The sequence below is a fragment of the Nomascus leucogenys genome, chromosome 5 (genome assembly GCF_006542625.1).
Source record: "Nomascus leucogenys isolate Asia chromosome 5, Asia_NLE_v1, whole genome shotgun sequence".
Classification (NCBI taxonomy): Eukaryota; Metazoa; Chordata; class Mammalia; order Primates; family Hylobatidae; genus Nomascus; species Nomascus leucogenys.
Window position 1 is genome coordinate 84,177,243 of NC_044385.1, and position 22,972 is coordinate 84,200,214.

General features: G+C 34.6%; 1 long non-coding RNA gene across 1 annotated transcript in view; it reads left to right on the forward strand.

Moving 5' to 3' along the window:
• Window positions 1-15,516, forward strand: part of LOC105739814 — a 42,592-nt gene extending 27,076 nt beyond the window's left edge. The window contains exons 2-3 of the long non-coding RNA XR_001115796.2: window positions 12,303-12,432; window positions 12,984-15,516. This is a non-coding gene — a long non-coding RNA (uncharacterized LOC105739814). The remainder of the gene's footprint in view (window positions 1-12,302; window positions 12,433-12,983) is intronic.
• The last annotated feature ends 7,456 nt before the right edge of the window (window positions 15,517-22,972 follow it).

Consider the following 22,972-nt stretch of genomic DNA (forward strand, 5'->3'; position numbering starts at 1 on the left):
TCTAGAAGTACAAGAAGCAGCACCTACTTTGACCTGAGATGGACATGGTTATGTAAATAGCTTCCTAGCAAAGGAACATCCAACTTCAGGAATGACATATAAGCAGGGTTTTACTCGAACAAAGGTAGAGGAAGAAAATTCTAAGAAGGGGAAATGGGATGCGCAAAATAAAAAGGCAGAACAAGGAGAGGACAATTTGTAAATTGAAAAACATTGGAGAACGGAATCTGAAGCAAAGACATTGATTCAGCCAAAAAATTGATGATATTCTAACAAAAAAACATGTATAGTCTATCATCACTTTAGTAACTGTTACTTTTATAGCATCACTTCTAACACCTGTGATTCCTTGGGAATTATTTTTTAACACTGCAGGCCAAAAGGACATCAGAAGGGTCAATCACATGACTATACATACAGCTGTATGTTGAGAGGCTGCTAACTCGCCCCAAAATTCAACACCGATCATATAAACTCTATACATTTCGTGACTGTATTTTCATCCCATTGACTGTAGGCTTTTCTCTTGTCAAAATAAAAATGTCCATACGACTCTAATATTTGCTTTTGCTGGTATGAATACCATAGCAGGTATAAACTATTCATATTTGATGGAATTAGAATAGAAACTTAAAACTTGACATGGAGCACCTGTTCTACAGTGTCAGAGCTGACTCAAATTGTACTTCTATTCACAAAATGGGACCAGTAATAGGGCTTGTACATGGAGGTTTTGCAAATCAAATTATAAGCAAGAGAGGACCTCAGAAGTAACCTCTGAGATAAAGGTTTTTTTTCCTGTGTTTTCAATATGCTTCCTTACAGATTTAGATGGAAAACTTGTTTCAATGTTTCACCTAAGTAATATATGTTTTTCTGATACCTCAGAATCATTAGAAGTTTCATACACATTTAGTATGTATTTATTTTGTTATTTTAAGACTTGTATAACTTCTAATCGATATTTGAAGGAGAAAGAATTGCTTTCCTGTTTTATAACAGTTTATATGTTGCGATGTTACAATGTGACATGCTTAAATGGGATCTCAAATTTCATAAATAAAATAATCTGTGAGGTAAAACAAAAATTTAACAATAGAAAAAGGAAATAAAATATGATTTATGAAAATAAAGTTACAGCTTTAAAATATTTTGAAAAAAACTCTACATTTTAGAGAAAAACATTACAAAGAATGGAATTGTCAGCATTAAATATTTGCTCGAAATCAGCCATCCTTAATTTTTAATGATGCTAACAATAGCAGCAATCCAGCCTCTTGTTTTGTTTTGTTTAAGTGATGTGGTTATGTCGCCATTATTTTGACAAGTGGAGTTCAGAGGGAGTTCACTCAGAGATACCACATCTTTTGGAAGATGCAAGGCTGGCACTGGAAGCCACTGGGGACTCTGCCTTACAGTCTAGATATGAACATGCTTAAAACAATTTGGAATTTTCTATTTGGTGTCCTGCCCCTAGCTATCTTATTTGTTGGAATCTGTGATCAGATTACAGAAAGATTACACTTTAACCTATATTTAATCTAAACTAAATAGATATCAGAAGCCATGTTAAGAAATTCAATTTTGTTGCTTTTAAGAGCCAGGTGGAGGGTGGTGTTTTATTTTGGTATATTAACTGTTGCTGAGCAACATAAGTTGTTTTCAATATAGTTTATATCAGTGAAGGGCAAATGTAAGTTGTTCCTTCATTTCAAGGGGATGCTTTCTATAAAATTTCCTCTACAGATACCAGTATCTCTATGGACAAGAGGTCAGAAGGAATTCTCACAAAATGCGTGTTGGAGAAAATCTTAGGGGAAAAATATGACTCCTAAATGGTATTTTGAAGTTTCAGACATTGCAGCCTTGTCCTTTTGTATACAGTGGTTACATTTATTTTTGTAATAGTAAAGTGCAGCTTGTCATTCTATTCTTTTCAATTATTGTTCTTTTTATTGCTATTTGAAGCCAGTAACTTTACAATCCATTCTAAGCTCATCTTTAATAAGCATTTACAGTTGAACAGACTCGGGTTATTCTCTTTATTACTTCCAAGCTTCATAAGGTCTAAGCAGATTCATAAGACTTTCCTATGCACCATAAAGATGAAGCAACACATAAGAGACTTCATGATGCCATTTAAAAATTATGTGCATGCCTCACTTTTGTTGTATAGATGACAAGACCACCTTTAATTTGACTTGCATATTATTTTACAATTACTTAGAGCAACTTGACTTTTTTTAAAAACCAAAGAATATTTCTGTGGAGTTCTAGGAATACAACTTTTTCACTAATCGTGAGATGTCTCAGGTCTTACAAGAAAACAGAAAGGCCACAGTTTTTTTTTTTTTTCACATTGCTTAAAGGAAAATCAAATAACCCATGTAACAAATGAAAACAAAGATAGGAAAAAAACATAAAATTGCACAAAAGACTGCTACACCTCTAAGACGAAATCTTTTCCATTTTAAACTACTGGCAAATTTTTATTTAATTTCTTTGAGGAAGTAATTGAAGTAAAATGTTAATAAAATTTAATTAACTGCACAATCGACTCTCTTTACTGTCTACATGATACGGTTTTTTTGTTTCAAACAAGGAAGAGCAATTAATCTTTCCTTTTGAAACAAAGAGGTATACAAGAACTCTGAAAAATTGTATGCTATGGGGTTTGAGAAATTGTTGGCTTTGTTTTTGTTTTTTGGTTAAGGGGACCGAATGTATTCTAAATTGTCACTTGCAAGATGCTTCTGTTTGGACTATTGGAAGCCAATTCAGGTCTGCTGTTCTTGAGAGTGTATAAAACTAACATTGTTATGTAGTTTCACTGACAGAGGCGCACTCATGCAAAGCAGGATGGATGGAATGTCGGTTTTCTCTATCATGGGATCCCCATTTAGTGACCCAGATGAGGACTGAGCGAACTTGTCACACAAGCATGACAGGGCCAGATACGACTTTTTAAATGAAGCTCCAAATCTCATATAGATTTGAAGTTGCTGCTAGAGCACAAAATTTGTCATAAAAGACTTGTCAGTACAGAGTTCATTAAGGTAAAGGATGATAGTACTTTATCTGGACACAATTGAGCTCGCCTCTGGCGGCCTAATCTTCAGTTAAAACAAAGTTGTGTTTTGTTGTGTTTCTTCTCTTTAAAGACTTTTAAAAATGATTTCATTAAGCTTTTCCTTGTTCTTTACTCCAAACTCAAAAGTTTCTTGTAAAATTTTCCCCCAATTTTGCTTTTTTTTTCTTTGTTTAATTTGGACATGTGTTTATGATGTCCGCTCACAGTCACTTGGGACTTGCCTGAGTCTTTAGGTGAGGTGTTAAGCTTCTCAGGGCAGAATTGTAATGCTTAGGTGAAAGACCAGGCTCTTAATCACTGGCTCTGCGACTGCCCCACTAGAAATTCTATGGCTTCCATTGAATCTTCTTTTATTTAGGGTCCAGAGATCAATAAAAGTGTTCACTATCACAAGACCGTCCAGGACTTAAGATAGATCCAAACGTGACAATGTCATGAAAGGCTTAATTCCCAATTACAAGTAGCTTTGTCAGAAGCAGTTTCAATGTTTTCGAATATATCATTTTGATAGCAGTTTACTATGAACTTCAGCATAATTTTAATATACACATCTTCCTGAAAGAACTTTAAAGATGTTTTCATCTATTTGTACCACCCCTACCCACTCACCATTCTAATTCAAGGAATATTCCCATGAAGTTATTAGGGGCACAACTCCTATTATCCTCATTTTACATGTGGGAAAAACAAAAGAAAGGCAGAGTAAAGTTAGTATATTCTTGTTTAGGAAAGTAAGAAAATGATCACTGATTTACCTTCTACTCCTGATTTCCAGCTTAATGTACTTAGCCTGAACTGAGATAAAATATCAAATCAGTATCAGGAACATGCTGATGCTCCATCCAGTCCTCTTTTAGAACTGAAGAACTTCTCCCTCAGCTGCTAGGAGTGTTGCCAGATGTTAGGCCTCCGCTGATAGCCTTTTCCAGGAATTGTTTGCAACTTAAGAGAGTTGTTATTCCTCTTTTCTGTGTAACCAGCACCCAGTGAATGTTCTCTGTAAGGATACAAAGGCTTAGACAGTTGGCCCAAATTCAATATATCTTTGAAGGATCACCTCAGCTTCAGAACTTACCAGAAGACCAACTGAGGTTCCAGGTGAGAATGCATTACAGAACAATTTCTCGCCTTGCCCAATCAATTCTACTTTCTTCCCTTTTTCCTAGAGGCTTTGATTCTGAGAACAGTCTAGAATACACTTCCTGCATCCACATTTTTGTCTTTGAGTCTGCCCTCAAGAAATGTGACCAGTGACACGATATTTAAAGTATATTAGGAACCAAACCCACCAATCTTAAACACTTCAACTTTTTCCTCTTAATACATCTGATGTATGTTGAAATATTTTTCTTCTGTTACATGGTAGTCAAATAGCTTTTGACACAAAAAATATAAGGGTCTTCTTATTAAAAATGCTTAATAAAATCAATTTGTAAGTTGGCAAATAATAAGGTTTTCGCCTTATGTCATTTTGAGTGTGAATTAATTTTTACGTCAGTAAAGTAATTATATTAAGGGCACATTTGAAAAGATCAAGTAGCCTCACTAGGTGCACAGAATAACCATCCAAGTTTTGCTCTAAAACCATGGACAGGTTCTCACCTTGTGCACATGATCCCCAAGTGGAATGTTTCCTTCTCTCTGAGACTCATTACGAAATGTTTATTGAATCATAGTATCATCCATGCTTTTTAATTTTAATGCAACACATCTGTTTTCTATCACTATGTAACGAACTATCACAAACACACAGACTTAAGATATAATTTTACTTTATTTTAGTTTATTATTTTTCTCTTTATTACATTTTTATCTCACAGTTTCCATGAGTCAAGAGCTAGGCTTCGCTGGGTCTTCTGCTCAGGCTCTCAGGAAAGTTGAATTCAAGGTGTCAGACATTTTGTGTTCTCATCTGGAGGCTCAGTTAGGGAAGGATCAGTTTCCAAGCTCCCACATGTTGTCAGCAGAACTCATTTCCTTGAAGCTATAAAATTCCCTTAAAGTTGCCACTTCAAAGCCAGAAAAAGGGAGAGAGAAAGAGAGAAACAGACACTGGTATTTTCCTTCCAATTCCGACCTTTAGACCACTGTTAAAAGAGCTCACCTGATTAGGGCAGGCCCACCCACATTGGTCTTTTTATTAACTTAAAGTCAACTAATTGATTAGTTATGTCACCAAAATCTCTTCACCTTTGTCATGTTCTATTGGTTAGAAGCAGGTTCCATGTCCCACCACACTCAAGGGGAGAGAATTGCACATAAATGGGGCCATGAGAGTTATCTCAAGAATTGTGCCAACTGCATGCAGTAAAAATATATCTATTACAAAATCAGGTAGCATGATTTTTGAAGTTAAAAACATATTCACATATGTAAGTATAATTTTACATAGAAGGTATAGAAAATATGTACATTTCAGCTTAGGAAGAATCCCAAGATTGGGGTCTTACCACCCTAACATTGGAGTCCAAATAATTATTAGTCCATGGTTTCTTTGCCTGACTCTTTGGCTTTGTGTTTTAATTCTTATGAGTGTCTATTCCCAGTCAGGCAAAGCCCCAAATTTGCTTCCTTGAGTAACACATTTCACTTTACTTCTGGGACTCAAATTTATCCAATGTCTCTAATCTCTCTTATTCAGATGACTAATTGCTTTGCATAATTGTTGGCTTAGAGTTAATTGTTCTTTCCTCAGGAAGACTGGCAATGTTTATTTTTTCTTCAAAATGACAGTATATGTGCACTTATGGTTCCCTGAACAAAATGCATGCCTCTTGTGTTGCACTGGAGAGTCTGAGCACATTATATACAATCCATTATAGTTAGGATTGACCATATGACTTACTTTGACCAATGGAAAGTTACTGGATGTAAAAGAAGCAGAAGCCTTTGCACTGGCCTCTGGACCTTCTGTCAATTCACCATAAGGAGAATTTGTCTTGAGTAGCCGTTGGTCTAATGTGGATAAGAGAAAATTGAAGTAGGCCTGAACCTAACCCACACTATGAAGTCAGTGCTGGTTGACTTGCATCTTGAAGTATATCCACCCAGTAGAGCCTAGCCAAGACTGGATTAACTATAATCAGTTCTAGTCAGGCCAGGTGTGTCATTCAAGTCACTGAATTTTGCAGTGGTCTGTTAGTGCCACCATGCCCAGCTAATTCTTTTTCTGGTAGAGATCATGGCCTCACTACATTGCCCAGGCTGGTCTCGAAATCGTAGCTTCAACCAATCTTCCATCTTGGCCTTCCAAAATGCTTGGGTTGCAGGCACGAGCCACTGTGACCAGCACCATCTAAAAACAGATTCATCAACAATAGTTGTGCATCTTAGAAATTTGTGCATTTTCTAAGACTAGCAAAGTATGTTGACATTGAGGATTTCATTCTTTCCCTTAAAATGTTAACTATAATGTCATTGGTCAAAAGGTAACCATCAACAAATAACTTTATTGGTTTAAGCATCCTACTGGGCAGTTTTTATAAAATTAGTGCTTTGCTATTGTGTATTTGTAATCATAACTGAGATGGGTTAAGAAAACTTCCAGAAAGTGTAAAGTTTTATTCCAAGAAGGACACTGTGCACTGGAAGACTATAGCTTTTAAAAAGTGTAAATATAAGTAATCCCTTGTAACTCCTAATTACCTTAATTTGAATTTAACATTTTCCTTGGTGTCCTCATTCCTGCTAAAGTTTCTTCGAAGCTGAAATGTATCATAATTAACAGTCTTGTTCATGCATTTCATGTGTTTTCATTGTGGGAATAAAGACCTAAAATTCCTAATTAGATGAACACAGTCTTTGAAAGTGGTGAATTTGGAATGACTCTTCTATTTGAGGTGGCACTATTATTTCTAATAATAACATTAGCTATAATCACCATATTACTCAATACTAACATGTGACTCTTTTTTGACATCAAATAGCTTAACTTTTCCAATTTTCTTTCTATATGAAAACATTTGTATTTTCCTGCCAACCATATTAGACCATGTATTTATAATATCACTCTTCTAGGACTGATGCCTGTGTGCTATTATCATCTTGTGTCCTTGTCCCTAATAAATGTTTCCCTGTGGGAGCCACATAGCACTCAAAGCTGCCTGCAGTCTTTCCAGGAGGCAAATAATTAGCCATGGAAATAATTCCATTCCAAAGGGAATTCAAATTAACTACAATTCTCATGCATTTCTCCTTGATGTGAATGAATATCATGTAAGTTAAGCCAAACTGCTTCTATTTGGATTTAGTTCTGAGACTTCTCTTATTGTGGATAGAAAAACTCTAGTGACTGAGAATGGTCTTAATCTGGGATGAGATGTCTTCATCTAGATTCCGTGATTTTTGTCTTAAAAACCATACTACATTAAACTACATACATTAAACTTTCAAAGACAGAGCACATCTGACTACCTAACTCATGGACTCATTGTGGATTTAATTTTATTTGCTAAGTAGTCAAATTAAACACGTAAATAAAAATTACAAATGTATGTATATTCTCAAATGTGAGTTGATGGTTGCCTGTCTTACCTCTGGCCTAATTTGATATCAAAATCTGTTAATTTTGCCCTGCTCAAGATACACACACATACACACACACACACACATATATATATGTATAAATTCTACTGGCTAAATTAATCCTTTCTCTTACGAAGTCCCTACCTATGGTAGCATGTATTGTAGCTGTTCTGTACTTTCCCCTGAAGGTGACAGATGGGGTATTTATTACTGTTATTACTAGATTTGCAGTGCTTGGCCAAATCTTCAAGAACCCCTGGTTTCATTTTTTTTCTTTCTTCCCTTGAAATTGTTATTCTTTTTTCTAAATCCCTAATTAAAATTTTCTATCCTCTGCTACCTGTGCAACACGTACTTCACTTCCTTGACTTCTGCCATTGAGTTCCGACATTCCCCTGTTTTGGCTCCTATATCGTGTATGTGACTAACTTTTCCCTTGCATCACTAGCTTTTCTGTTGGGAATAAACTCAGTTTATGGTGCATTCTGATGCCCCGTGTCTTTCTGAAGCTTCTTCTCTCCCTTCGTGTTGTAGAGGAAATTATTTATCTAACCTACAAGAAAATCTAGTTTTTGGATAGGAAACAGCTAAGTTCTGTGTAGTTCCACAAAGAAGAGAGTTCTCATCAAGAAAGTAAGAAAAAACTTTATTTATATGCTCTCTGTTTCTTTAAATCAAAGTAGCCATATATCAAAAGCTGTTGGCTGACATAGAATCAGAGAAACACTGCCTCAGCACTTTTATCTTTAACTCGTTACTGCTCACTAAATAAGAGTTGTGTAATTATAAGTCATAACAATATAGATAATCATACATATAGAGGAATAAAATAAATTAAGTTGAACTTTATAAAAATGAGGCAATGGATCTAAAACTCAGTATGTTCTGCTAGGCTTTGAGTAGCTTTCTTTTGGTTTGATTTAAATGAGTTTGTGTCTCTTAGATGAGCCCACAGGCCAAACAGTGCTAGGTGTCTCAATAACCACCATAGGAAGTTTATGAAACAAATTTCAAGGCAAGAGCTGTAATTACCACACAAAAAAATAAATGGCTATCAGTAAAGACTATCTCTTCAATGGAAATGTCTTACTTCCTGTCTTTCTTTTTCTCTCTCTTCCCCACCTGACACGTAAGTGTGGGAATCATTAATGCTGTTCACAACACCTCCATCGCTCTTTAGTCTAAGCACATGCAGCACAGAGTGGCTCACCTCCATGCCCTTTGAAGTTACAGGGGTTGTGAGTCTTGCTTTGGCCACGCCTGACTTCTGGACATCACCACAAGAAGCAAATGGAATGATTTGCCATGTAACTTTTTCTCTGTTAGTGCAACTAGAAACAGAACCACTCAAAACGGTAGCTTTTCCATGAGTCCAGGCCATGGAGTGATGACAATGACTTGGAGCAGAGGCCCCAACTGAACTTCAGTGGTTAAAGATAAACGTTAAAAAAAGACAAATCATGATGCAAATGAGAAATTTTCAATAATATGGAGCATTAAAATCTTTGTATTTTGTCAATCTCTCTCTCTTTCTAAATATATATATTTATTATATATATGTGTGTGTATATATATAATAAATATCACATATACCACAATCACATATACCTACATATATACACACAGATGTCACAGGAATATTATATATATTATCTATACTAAGTATAGTAATGTTGTAGCTTTTTTGTTCCCATAGTTCAGTGAGCAGGAGGGAGTGGCACCCAGTGGCTTCTCCTCTCCAGTTGTTTGGCGAGCAGGAGGGACTATTACAGCTCTTTTACTTCCTCCACCTGTAGCTTGGAGAGCAGGAGCTCTTTCACTCCCACAGTTCAGTGAGTTCTGGGTTCTTGTCTCATGACCCAGAGGAATAAGGTACATGGACACCGGAGACTGAGTAAGGCAGGGTAAAATGTTATTGAGTGACAGAAAGAAAGCTCTCTGCAACAAGAGGATGTCCGAAAGTGGGTAGCCATCTGTGAGGCTAAGTTTGGGGATTTTATGGGCTTAGAGTAGGGGATAAGAAGTTCTCACTCTTAAGTTTCCTAAAATTCTAGTTTCTGATTTGCTTAGCAGTTTGTTCTTCCTCTAGAAAAGTTATGTGCTCTCATATTGCCAATTCTTACTTTATACCCATACTCTTAAGATGGGGATAGAAGTTCTCACTCTAGTTGTGGAATCAATCTGGATCTGGCAGCTCGACTTTCAGGCTTTAAATTGTCCTTGGCTTGAAGGTCGGGCTTCACTGGGAACCCATCCCTGTCTGCCTAGGAATTTGCCTGTCTCTTGTCAGTATCAATAACATAATAAAAAGCTCTTTCAGATAATAGAAATATATTTCCAAGGAAATAAATATTATTCTCCAATGTAAATAAAGGAAGGTATTGCATCATATGAATGTATTCTCTTATAATTTAATGATTACTTATTTATGTCTTTGTTTTAACCTATTTGACTTTTTTCAAATATTTGTGACAATAAACAATATCTGATAAGCATCCCAGCTTCAGAATATTTTCATAAAACATCATTATTTTCTACAGAGCATAAGTTTCTGTGTGTAGAATTTCTGAGTCATGCATATAAAAAATTGTGCCTCATATGTAAAAATAAACTTATTTTTTAGTGTAACAATTTACTCTTTACTAACTGAATGAGTTTTTACATTTTTCTGCATTCTTACTGAAAATGAGAATTAGTTTTGTTAACTGTTTGCCAATTTTACTAATAACTTTAGATTATTGAATTCATTTGCTTTTAATAACTGTGCCTGTATATGTATTTTTATATTTTTAGTTATTATTTATTTATATATTTTGTCTACTAGATGTAGTACCAATATAGACATGTGTTCTAGTTTGGCCAATATAGTTATGTGTATCACCATTCTTCTGGGGTGAGTCAGTGAGAGGAAAACTTTCTTGCTTCAGAAAACAAAATATTGAACTTCCCTGGATGTGAATATATCGAATCATATAAATCTGTATGCTTATATAATATACACAGTCAACCTCTCCCTTTAGGCTATAAAACTGAGGTATAATGTAAATTGTGTTATCAATAAGATATCTTTTAACTGTCTCCAGGAGATTTTCTGAAGACAAAAGTAGTTTATATTTATGATAACTGTTAAGATAATGTCATATTTTTATTTGATCAAAACTAATATTAAATTTGTCAAAGAAAACTGAATTTGAACTCTTCACAATACATTATATTTGTGTTAATTTTTTGTATTTAAATTTTAGTAATGCCAACTATTTTCTCCAAAGAGAATATGACAGCAACTATAAAACTCCAGTAGTGTCATCTAATAAACTGCAAATCAAGTCATTTTCACTATACCAGTAGAGGTAGGAAAAAATCAGTTATTAGAATGACTGATTTCTGACAATGGTTTTTAGATTTCTAGGTTGTGATTATCTAATTCATGTTTTATCTATAAATATAATTTGAACTAGAGCATTTGAGTTTGAGAAAAATAAAATAAAAATTGAGATACATTTCAGTTATTACAGATGTGTTTGCAAAACTGTTTGGAAAATATAAGTGAAACAAAGGTTGAGGTAATTAAAAACTTGATTTGAAACATGAATAGAATTAAAAGGGTAGGAGTTGCTTATATAATATAAATATAACCGGACCTCAGATCTGAATCTTCATCAAAGATTACAGTCCAGAAATCAAAGTTAAAGTCAAAACTATTTTCTTGAATTAATTAAATGTCATTAGTGGGAGATAGAGACATAAATAAATTAGATAGTTAGATAATCAATAAATTATAGAGATAAACATAGAAATATCATAGATAGATGGTAGATAGATGACAGAAATAATTTTTCTTTTTCAGCCACTTCCTTTACTCAACACAATTACTCTTTTACTTCTGTTATACCTCACCCCCCTGAAAACCACCGCTCCAGCTGTCAGCCAGCATTATCTCTTTGCCTTTTTTAATCCCCCTTGCTTCTGTCCTATAACACTTGAAATAATTTGACTCTTAGGACAACATCTGCATCAGAGTTAAGGTATGAGAAGAAGGTAATTGGGCCAGTAAAAATCCTCTTTTGCAGGTGGATCACAGAGGCCATTAATAATGGCTGTTCTATTTCAGAAAATAATCCCTTAAGTGGGAGTGAAAGTGAGATTGTTACTTTATACCCAAAGAAATTTCTCAGTATTGCCAATATAGAAAGGTGGAATAAATATTTTATATTCTACCTTTAGAGTCCAATGTGCTCTTTTATTGAGGACGATGAATCAGAATTGGCAATATGAGATCACATAACTTTTCTAGAGGAAGAACAAACTGCTAAGCAAATCAGAAACTAGAATTTTAGGAAACTTAATTAAATCATTGCTTTATTAGTACTTAGGTTTTAAAACATCTATGAGAGAATGATATACAAGAAATAAAATAGAAATATAGAAAAATAATTAATGATTGGGGAAGATACCATCATGGGTGTACTAGTCTTAATAGAATAAGCTATGCTGAAGTAGCAAGCAACTTGTAACTCCCAACAAACTAACAAAAGTGTCTTTCTCACTCACACGGGATCCACTACAGACTGAGCCAGTTCCAGTCATCTGATCTCAAGGTGCTGACCCAGAGATCCAGAATGCTTCTTTCACAGCTACATAGCCTTCCTAAAGAAAGTCTGAAGGGCATTTCTTTTTTTCATTATAGATATAAAGTGCATTTATTCTGCTCACATGTCCGTGGCCTCAGCTAATTACGTGGTCTTATCTAAATGGAAAAAGATAATAAAATATAGTTTTCTATGTGCAAAGGATGGAGGAATATAAAACAATTTGGAGTAAGTATACAGCACAGTAGCTACCCACCAAGATAGGATTCTGTTGTTTAATTATAATATGGGTTCATACAAGTATAAAAATCTCAATTTTCTGTAAAATATATATGTAAACAATATCACATTTATATGCTAAAATATCTATAGCAACTTCTGAATGAAGGAATTCTTCGTGGCTTCTTTTATCTCTCTTGAGCTGTTTGTGCATGATATTTTAAATTTTTGAATCTTAAATAAGCATAACATGTACGTAATTAAAGTGTGCTTAAGTTTTATGTGTATATAAGCATATGTGTGTATATGTATAGAGACACGGGGAGAGAAATAAAAAGAGAAAATACCCTTATTTTCTTCTCTCTATTTAATTTATTAAATATGAATGCAAACAAATGTTTTGCGTAACTTTATTTGTTATATTCTGGAAAATTGCCTTTTAAAATTCATAGTGGTCTACAAAAAACTGTTTTTTGTTTTTTGTTTTTTACAATCAATAGCCTAGTCAATTCATTGATTTATCTAGCTAATATTTATACATGCCTTTTTTTGTCTTTGAGACGTAGTCTCGCTGTGCTGCCCCGGCTGGAGTGCAGTGGCGCATTCTCGGCTCACTGCAACTTCCACCTCCTGGATTCATGCCATTCTCCTGCCTCAGCCTCCCAAGTAGCTGGGACTACAGGCGCCTGCCACCACGCCCAGCTAATTTTCTGTATTTTTAATGGAGATGGGGTTTCACCATGTTAGCCAGGATGGTCTTGATCTCCTGACCTCGTGATCCACCCGCCTTGGCCTCCCAAAGTCCTGGGATTACAGGCGTGAGCCACCGTGCCGGGCCACATATTTTCTTTGTGCTAGGCACTGTTCCAACACTGAGGGTTTCACAGTGGAGACAAAATTTAATAGTACTATGGAATTTACATTTATAGCAAGAGAAAGACAAAAAATAAATGAGAAAAAAAATCAATAAAATAGAATGCTGAAAGTGTGAATGAAAGAAGTAAAACCATTAACAGAAGTGCAAGGGTGATAGAGGGAGGAAATTTAATGTTAAAGAGAAGGTCTTTCCATTAAATTGATTTCTGAGTAAAGAATTTATAAGGAAGTCTGAAATGTAGATGTCTCTAGGGGGACCATTCCAGACAGAGAAACCAACAAGAAAAAGAAATATCCTGAAGCTGAACACAGGCGAATGTTCCGGGAATAGGAATGAAGCCAGTAGGCCAGAGGGGAGAAAGCCTAGAATTAGAGATCAGAGAGGTCAAGCATGTGGCAATGTATTCTCTGAGATCTTTCAAGCCAGAGCAGTGAGTTTGGCTTTTCATGAAGGAAAGTCATGGGAGTGTTTAAACCAGAAAAAGACATAATATATAGTCTACTGAGTCACTCTGGCTGCCGTGTGGAAATATATGTTAAAGAGGGCCAAGAACAGAAGTAAGTAGATCATTTTGAGGCAAGAATCAATATGAGATGACGCTCACTCCAACTAAAATAGTAGCAACAGAGATGGTGAGAAATTGTCAGGTTATTGATCCATTTTGAAGGGAAAGTCAAAAGAATTTGCTGATAGAACAAATTTGGAATGTGAAAGTAAGAATGGAATTCCCCTTTACCTAGAAGAGAAAGAATTTGAGGAAAGGTTTGAGACATAAAATCAAGAGGCATACTGTATATATTGTTTAGAAGCCTCATAAAATAACTAGGTGAAGGTGTTAAAAAAAAACTGTGTGTTTAGGAGTCTGCAGTTTCAGTAAGAGAGAGTTTCCTTGAGACTAAAATACTATCCATTCATGCTGCTTTTGTATTTATTATATCCTAGGAACTGTTTTGTCTACTATATGTATGAGTTTTTAATTTACACAAAATTCCCATAGGTACTATTATTATCAACATTTTACAATGAGAAGGCTAAGACATAAAGAAATTAAGTATTTGTTCCAAAAACAAAGAGTTACTAACTGATAGAGCAAATGTCTGTGTGTCTATTAACCCTGCTTATTGTCTCTCTTGGTAATTAATTATCATATAGCTAACATTTAAAGCCATGAAATTAGGTGAAATCCCCAGGGGAGAGTAAGGGAGAATGGAAGAGTTCCAAAGAGGGGTGGAAAAATAACATCTTATGAGAAAGAAAACAAGCCAGGTTGTGCTGTCTTGGAAGCAAAGACAGTATTTCAAGAAGGATTTGATCATGTGTATAAAATTATGCTGATAGGCTAAATTAGAAAGGCTTCACGTTGGCTTTGGGGCTTAACTGCATGGAGGATTTGGGGAACCTTGATGAAATCAGCCCAGTGAAGGGACAAGTGTGAACTTCAGAGAGACAAAAAATGATAACAAGAAATAGAGATAATTTTTGAAGAGCTATTTTGGAAGCAGAACAATGGCAAAGAAGGGTGGTTAGATCAAAAAGGGATTTTTTGTTTGCATACATTTTAAGTTAGAAGAATATGGCATGTCTCTGCACTTTGCTGATGTAGAGTATATAAGCACAAGTGTAAAGAGGTGTTGGGAGTAGAGAAAATTATCATGCTATTTTGTTTATTAATTCAGTGAATGAGAAAAACTCATCAGCTTAGGGTAAGTCAAAGTTCTGGAGCTACAGGAAGATAAATGAATAGGAGAGATAGTATATATCTACTGTCAACGAAAAGAGTCAAACTCTATAAAATATTTTAAGAGATTTATTCTGAGCCAAATATGAGTGATCATGGTCCGTGGAGGTCCTGAGAACATGTTCCCAAGGTGGTAGAGGTACAGCTTGTTTTATATATTTTAGGGAGGCATGAGACATCAAACAAACACATTTAAGAAATACATTGGTTTGGTTCAGAAAGGCGGGACAACTCAAAGTGGGGGCTTCCAGCTATAGGTAAATTTAAACATTTTCTAGTTGACAGTTGAGTTTATCTGAAGACCTGGGATCAATAGAAAGGAAATGTTCAGGTTAAGATAAAGGTTATGGGACACGAAGTTTTATTGTGCAGAGGAATATCTCACATAGCAGACTTCAGAGAGAGAGCAGGTGGTAAAATGTTTCTTATTGGACCCAAAAGGGTGCCTGGCTCTTAGTTGGTTATCTCATGGATCTGGAAAGGAAGAAAGGAAAACAATGGGGAGAGGGGATTATCTCCAGAGGTGACTTTTTCCCACAAGAGACTTTACAGGGCAATTTCAAGATATGGCAGAGAAACATGTTTTGGAGTAAAATATGTTGATTTTCCTCCTTGTGTTGCCAGAGTCAGATTGGAAAGTAAGTCATGATATACAGAGTTAAATAAAACCCATCTGATGAGAATTCATGGTTTGTAGGGCTTAACTCCCCAGACCCATTAGATGGGAATTTGGGCAAGATTAAAAAAACAAACAAACAAAAAAAAAAAACCAGAACTTAGTCCTCACTACTGTGAAAGTCAGGCCACATTAGGGTCAATTTCACTCATAATAGGAGAAATGCAAATTAATTCTACTCAGAGATGTCATTTACCCCTGCAGATGGGCCCCATCACAAAAGCATGACCATACATTACTTTTGGGGAGATCTATCTTACATTGACATTGGGAATAAATAATGGTACAACCCCAGTAGAGATAAATTTAACAATATCTAGAAAACATATATGTTCATTTAGCTTTTGACCCAGCAAGCCCACTTCTATGAAACATTGCCAAAAATGTAAGAAGGCTTGGGTCTAAGGTTATTTACTGTGGTATAATTTGTAATTACAAAAGTTTGGAAATAATTCAGGTGTCTATGAGTGCAGGACTAGTTGAATAACTTATAGTTCATCTACATACTGAAACATTCTGTAGCTTTAAAAATGAAGAAAGAACATCTATGCACCGACTGGAAATAATCTGCAGGATGGAATATAAAATGAAAAAGGCAAAGTGCAGAAAAATAAGTACTGTGTGCCACTTTTTCTATAAGAAAGAGGAAGAGAAATGTGTATATGTATTAACGTGTTCACTCATATGCATATATATTTGCTAAAATAAGTTTTAGAAAAGTAAATAAAAATTAATACAATTGCTTTCTATAATGGTATGGAAAGACAAGGACGGAAGGCAGAGATATAATTAGAACCCTCATAATAATTCTTTTTATGTAGTATTGAATTTGATTATGCATAGTTTATATATTCAAAAAATAAAATTTTTATCAAAGGGAATAAAGGCAGACAGTAAAAGAAAAAGGGAATTAAAACAGAGTATGCTGCTAAAGTTTGAAATTTTTTAAAAAAATTCTGCTAAGTAGGTAAAAATATTTTAATGAAGTTTTAATTTGCATTTCTGCTATTTTGGCAAAATCGAGCATCTTCTTGTAGTCATAAGACGGTTTTTAACTTTTTTGAAAAATGTGATGTGATTATTTGTTCCTTTTTGCCCATGTTCTTTTATGTGTTGTTCTTGATTTTTAGGAATTCTTTTTATATCAGGGATGCTAACCTTTTCTCTGTGCTATAAAGTGCAAGAATTTTTTTCATCAGTTCATTTGATTTATAACTTTGATCTTTTTTGTTATGCAAAATAATTACATAGTGTTAAAGTGTATCAAAATTTATTTTATTGTTTTAGAATTTTGAGTGTTAGGAAGTTTTTCCTAACTTCCTGTAAATATTACAGGAATAAATAAGATAACATAATTATTCCTACAAATAATTATGTTATCTTCTAGTCTCTCTACGGTTTCTCTCTCTCTCCTACCTTTCTTTAATCATTGTGCCACAGCAAAACTTGTACTGTCTAAAATTACATAGACAAGGAAGACTTATTCCAGGCTATTGCAACAGGGCAAGAGGTTCAACTTTACTAAAACAAATGGACGAAGAGTTTATAAGAATTGACGTAGAGATGGCATAAGGCAAGAGGATCACAGGCTATTTGTATTTACTAATTGGTCTTACCCTCCGCCCCCCGCACCCCCCTACCCTGCCCGCCAACACCCACAAAAAGTAAACTGTCTTGTATATTCATGACAGGAGGTAGTTTTGCAATTTAGAGAAAGGGGATCACAGAGGTCAAGCTCCTACTCTCCCAAGACATTGGGAGGTAGAGATTCCATCGTTCTTGATGATTACATTTCAAAGAGATGGCTGCCAGGTATTTGAGGAAAAAAAAGTCCTGATTACTAAAGCTAGGGAAAGGCTTTCTAAAATATTTTCACATCAAATGGGCAGAGAAAAAGATTATAACTACAAGTTTTCTAAAGTAAATGTTCTAAGAACCTGGAGGGCAGGGGCCTAGAGCCAGGAAGTCTGGCTAAAGTTTATTCTTGCTTAGGGAAACATTAGGGGACTCTAAGTCACTTCCTTTCTTCCAGGCTACTTACCTTTCTTCTCTTTGTCATTTAGACAGGTGGTATATAATCCTTTCATAATTTATCTTGATATACAGATAGATGACGTTTGACTGCTGCAACTGGTGTTTATCTGGGATCTAGAGGCAGATATCTGAGGATCTGTATTAATGGAAACTTTTTCACAATCTCCATGAAATAAACAGCTGCTTGCACACATGGTTTCTTTCCTACTACAGTACTGATTTTTCACAAATATAAGAAAAAGAAATAATACTTTATAAGAACAACAGCAATAAAAAAGAAACAATCTCCCTTATTTTTATTTGAGTGAATATTTTTTGTGAAAAGCTGTTTTGTATTCAGGTGGCTATGTAATCCTGTAATTTCTCTAGAAGTTTTCAGAATAATTTAGTATCTTCTTTCATTATAGGTATCCAAATGCATAACAGAGATGAGTGAGCTTGTGAGTTTCTTTAATATTTATTTGAAAATTTAGTGATGTAGAGTTATAATTGATCAATATTACCTTCTCTGAGGAGTAATTTAGAGACTAAATGCTATACATTAATTGTGGATTTGTTAGAATAAAGTCCTCTGGATAACACAGAGAAGCAAGAGATGTATTATATAAGGCTACCCCAAAAGTAAAAATTTTAAAGAATACAACAATTGTATGAACATAGTTTTCAAGCTTTTAATTTGCTTTTCTCTCCTTGAAAGCATTCCTGGCCTTGATATATCAAAACATCATCATCCCATCTACCACTGTATGTTTTATCATAAAGGTCAGCACAAAATGCATAAATAATTTAAATGCAGAATTTATTTTTAAATTGCTTAGAAATACAATTGCTGAGAAGTTATGATACAATGCTTTATATCTACCCAACTATTTTTTAATGCTTTAAGCATCACTCAAAAAATGAGAAATACAATAACTTTTATGTTTCATATTGAGTTGACTTTACCTGAATAAAAGGGGCAAGCCCTTATCCTTCAGCAAGCTGATTTGAAGAGAGGACTCAGAAAACAATACTCATAGATAGAATGATGTGGCTCCCTGAACGTTTGCTGCCTTTAAACTCTAATCAATTTATAGAAATTAAATCACTGCCATGATTTTCTCTAGGCTAATATTAATAGTCAGACAAAATGGAAATAACAAGAGGCGTTATACAAAATTATATAACTATTGTATTTGTTTGTTTTATTTTATCTACAAATAAAAACAAGCTAGTATTCATATAATGTGAAAAGCTGTTGTTTTTATGTGTTTTAATGCTTTATAAGAGCAACAAAGAAAAACATTTCAGAGCTGTAAAAACCACCTTTTTTAGTGTTTAGAAATTACATATATTTTGGCAGGGTGCGGTGGCTCACACCGGTAATCCCAGCACTTTGGGAGGTCAAGGCGGGCAGATCACCTGAGGTCAGGAGTTCCAGAACAGCCTGGCCAACATGGTCAAACCCTGTTTCAATTAAAAATACAAAAATTAGCCAGGCATGATGGCGGATGCCTGGAATCCCAGCTACGCGGGAGGCGGAGGCAGGAGAATCACTTGAACCTAGGAGGTGGGGGTTGCAGTGAGCCAAGATGGCGGCATTGCACCCCAGCCTGGGCGACAAAGCAAGACTATGTCTCAAAAAAAAAAAAAAAAAAAAGAAGAAGAAGAAGTTACATATATTTTAAAGATACATAAGCCCACATAAGGGAGCACCTATAGGCCAATGCTGAATAATTTGAGCATCAAAAATAATGATAAATACTATTGAACAAACACTGACTATGTAAAAAGTTATGATATTAACTCAAAAAAGTAGAAAAAAAAGACCAAAAACAAACTTATAAACTATCAAAACAAAGCATTAATTATTTTTTGCCTTTCCAAATAGTCTTCTTTGATGAGGGGAAAATCTTTACTGAAGAATTATAACTAATAAATGTAGGATAAATAATAGAACTAGACAGCCACTGTTATCAATGGTAATTAAATGATTGAATCAGGCAAAGAATAAGGACTATAAAATTATGACATGAAAGGTTCAAAGAAAATCTTGCAGTGGAGCTATTTGCAGTCCTAACCGCTAAAAATAGATTTTGTTCCTCTGGATGTGGTGCTAAATATGAAGCACCCAGAACAACTTACGAAGGAAGTTTGCCAAAACTTCTCTGAATCTCATCACATTTTAAAGATAACTTATTATTTATATAAAGTGAATTGACCCCGTGACAAATCAAAGTAAAAAGTATGACGTGGGATATTTTAAAAGAAAACATAAATTTATTTGCAATAAATTTATGATAGAAAACTAACATGTATACCTTGTTAGAATCTAAATTTGAGCAAATTACTTGTAAAAATGTATTTTAAAGACTATCAATAATATTTACTTGTTGGCTATTTCTTCTAAGATACAATTTCCAATGTGGGACTCTGGTTCCTGTGACCAGAGGCTCTGTTACAGACCTTATTCCCAAAGAATTGTGTTTGTCTGTTTCAACCTGTTTAGAAGCTACCTGAAGGACTGACACAAGTCATTTGTCTTTGGTTTTTCTAACTTGAAACTCACACCCAAAGGACTATAAATCATGCTGCTATAAAGACACATGCACATGTATGTTTATTGCGGCACTATTCACAATAGCAAAGAGTTGGAACCAACCCAAATGTCCAACAACGATAGACTGGATTAAGAAAATGTGGCACATATACACCATGGAATACTATGCAGCCATAAAAAATGATGAGTTCATGTCCTTTGTAGGGACATGGATGAAACTGGAAAACATCATTCTCAGTAAACTATCTCAAGGACAAAAAACCAAACACCACATGTTCTCACTCATAGGTGGGAATTGAACAATGAGAACTCATGGACACAGGAAGGGGAACATCACACCCCGAGGACTGTTGTGGGGTGGGGGGAGGGGGGAGGGACAGCATTAGGAGATATACCTAATGCTAAATGACGAGTTAATGGGTGCAGCAAAACAACATGGCACATGGATACATATGTAACAAACCTGCACATTGTGCACATGTACCCTAAAACCTAAAGTATAATAATAATAAAAAAATAAGTAAACTCACACTGGACCAAAAAGCAGGGGACATTTCCCAAAAACATTGTAAGGTCAATGAACAAACTGCAGCCACCCGGGGCGACATTACAGTTGAAGCATACAATAGAACATCAAAAGCCTTAGAGGAAAAATTTGGGGAGAGGATTTCTTTGCAAAATTAGGCCATTCAAAAATGCCTGTTTATATGGGGAATAGAGAAAGCCACGTGCACGCCCAGAGCATAATGTATGCACACAAAAATCCTGAGAAGACTCTAAGCTTTCAACTTTGGCTGATCTCTAGTCTCAGTGACAGCAGAGTTGTAAACTGCCTTACTAAGTGTTGAAGGCCCTAGCACATACTATAAGCAAAGACTGAGATTATGTTTGTTGTTTTGTTTTTGCTTTCTTTTCCTCTTCTCTGTCTCTTTCTCTCTCTTTCTTATTTTAATTTTTCCTCTTGTGTTGCTCAGAGAGAAATTTGTTAAAAACACTAGTTGAACACACACTAAAGAAACAGAGACATCAGAGACTACACATGACAGAAAACACAGACTATATGACAAAAAAAGACTTTATAAAAGTTACTAAACAAGTAACCATCTATACCTTATGAAAATAAACAACAACAAACCCTAAAGAAGGGAAAGAATCTGACTTCTGAAGCTACCACATTGTAGTATTCAAAATGCCCAATAAAAACAAACAACAAAATCAAAGGCATACAAAGAAAGAAGAAAGTGTTGCCACTTTGCAAAAGAAATGAACAGAAACTATCGCTGAGAAAGTATAGACATTGGACTTACTAGACTAACACTTTAAAACACCTGCCTTAAATATTCTGAAAGAGCTAAAAGAAGCCATAGATAAAGAGCTAAAGAAAACCCAGAGAACAATGTATTAACAAATAGAGAATATTAATAAAGAGACCAAACTTTAAAAGAAATCGAACAGAAATTCTACAGATAAATATTTTAATAACTAAAATGTAAAAACATGCTAGAGGGTTTTGGTAGTAGAACTGAGTAGCAGAAAGAAGTATCAGAGAAGTTGAAGACAGGAAAAATTTAAATTAATGAGTCTGAGCAGAAGAAAGAAAAAGGAGTGAACAAAGTAAACAGACTAGGTGAACTGGGGCACTATCAAGCATGCCAATATATGCATAATGAGAATCTCAGAGGAAAAACTGGAGAGAAATGGGAAGAAATAATATTTGAAGAAGTAATGACTGAAAATGTCTCAGATATTTAAAAAGACATGAATTTACACATCAAGAAGCTCAGTGAGGTACAGGAAGAATAAACATAAAGATATTAACATGGTGACACATTATAAACAGATTGTGAAAAGCCAAGGACAAAGATGGAACCTTGAAGGAATCAAGAGAGAAGAAACTCATCATGTGAAAGTCATCATCAATAAGATGAAGGCCGATTTCTCAACAGAAGTTATGGAGGCTGGAAAAGAGTGAGAAGACATTTTTAGAGTGCCAAAAGAATGAAAAAAACTCACCCCAAAATTCTATATTCACCAAAAGTATTCTATATCTGACAAAATAATCCTCCAATGTAAAGAAAAAAGGCCTTTCTAAATAAACAAAAGCTAATAAACTTCATTTGCTAACAGAATTGCCCTATAAGAAATACTAAAAGGTCTCCTTCAGCTAAATATAAATATCAGTATTATTACGTTTCTAGTTTGCAACTCCTCTTTCTATTTCCTGCATATTTTGAAAGACAAATATATAAAACAGTATTTATAAACTTATATTAATGGGTACAGATTATATAACGATATGATTTGTGACAACAAAATTGTGGGATAGATTTGTATAAGAGCACAGTTTTTGAATGCTATTGAAGCTAAGTTGGTATCTATTTAAAGTAGATTGTTATGAATTTAGAACTTTAATAGTAATCCCTAAGAAAATATCTAAAAATTGTTTGCAAAAGGAAATAAGAAAATTAAAATGGTATGGTAAAATCTATTAAACATAAAAAAGGCAGTGATGTAGGAAATGACAAGGAAGGGATGACAGAAAAAAACAAATAACGAAATGGCAGAAGCCTCTTGTTATCAGTAATTACTTTAAATGTAAGTGGATTAAACTCTCCAATCATAATACAGAGAGAGGCAGAGTTGATATAAATAATGGTCTTTTAAATTTAGATCCAAAATGACAAA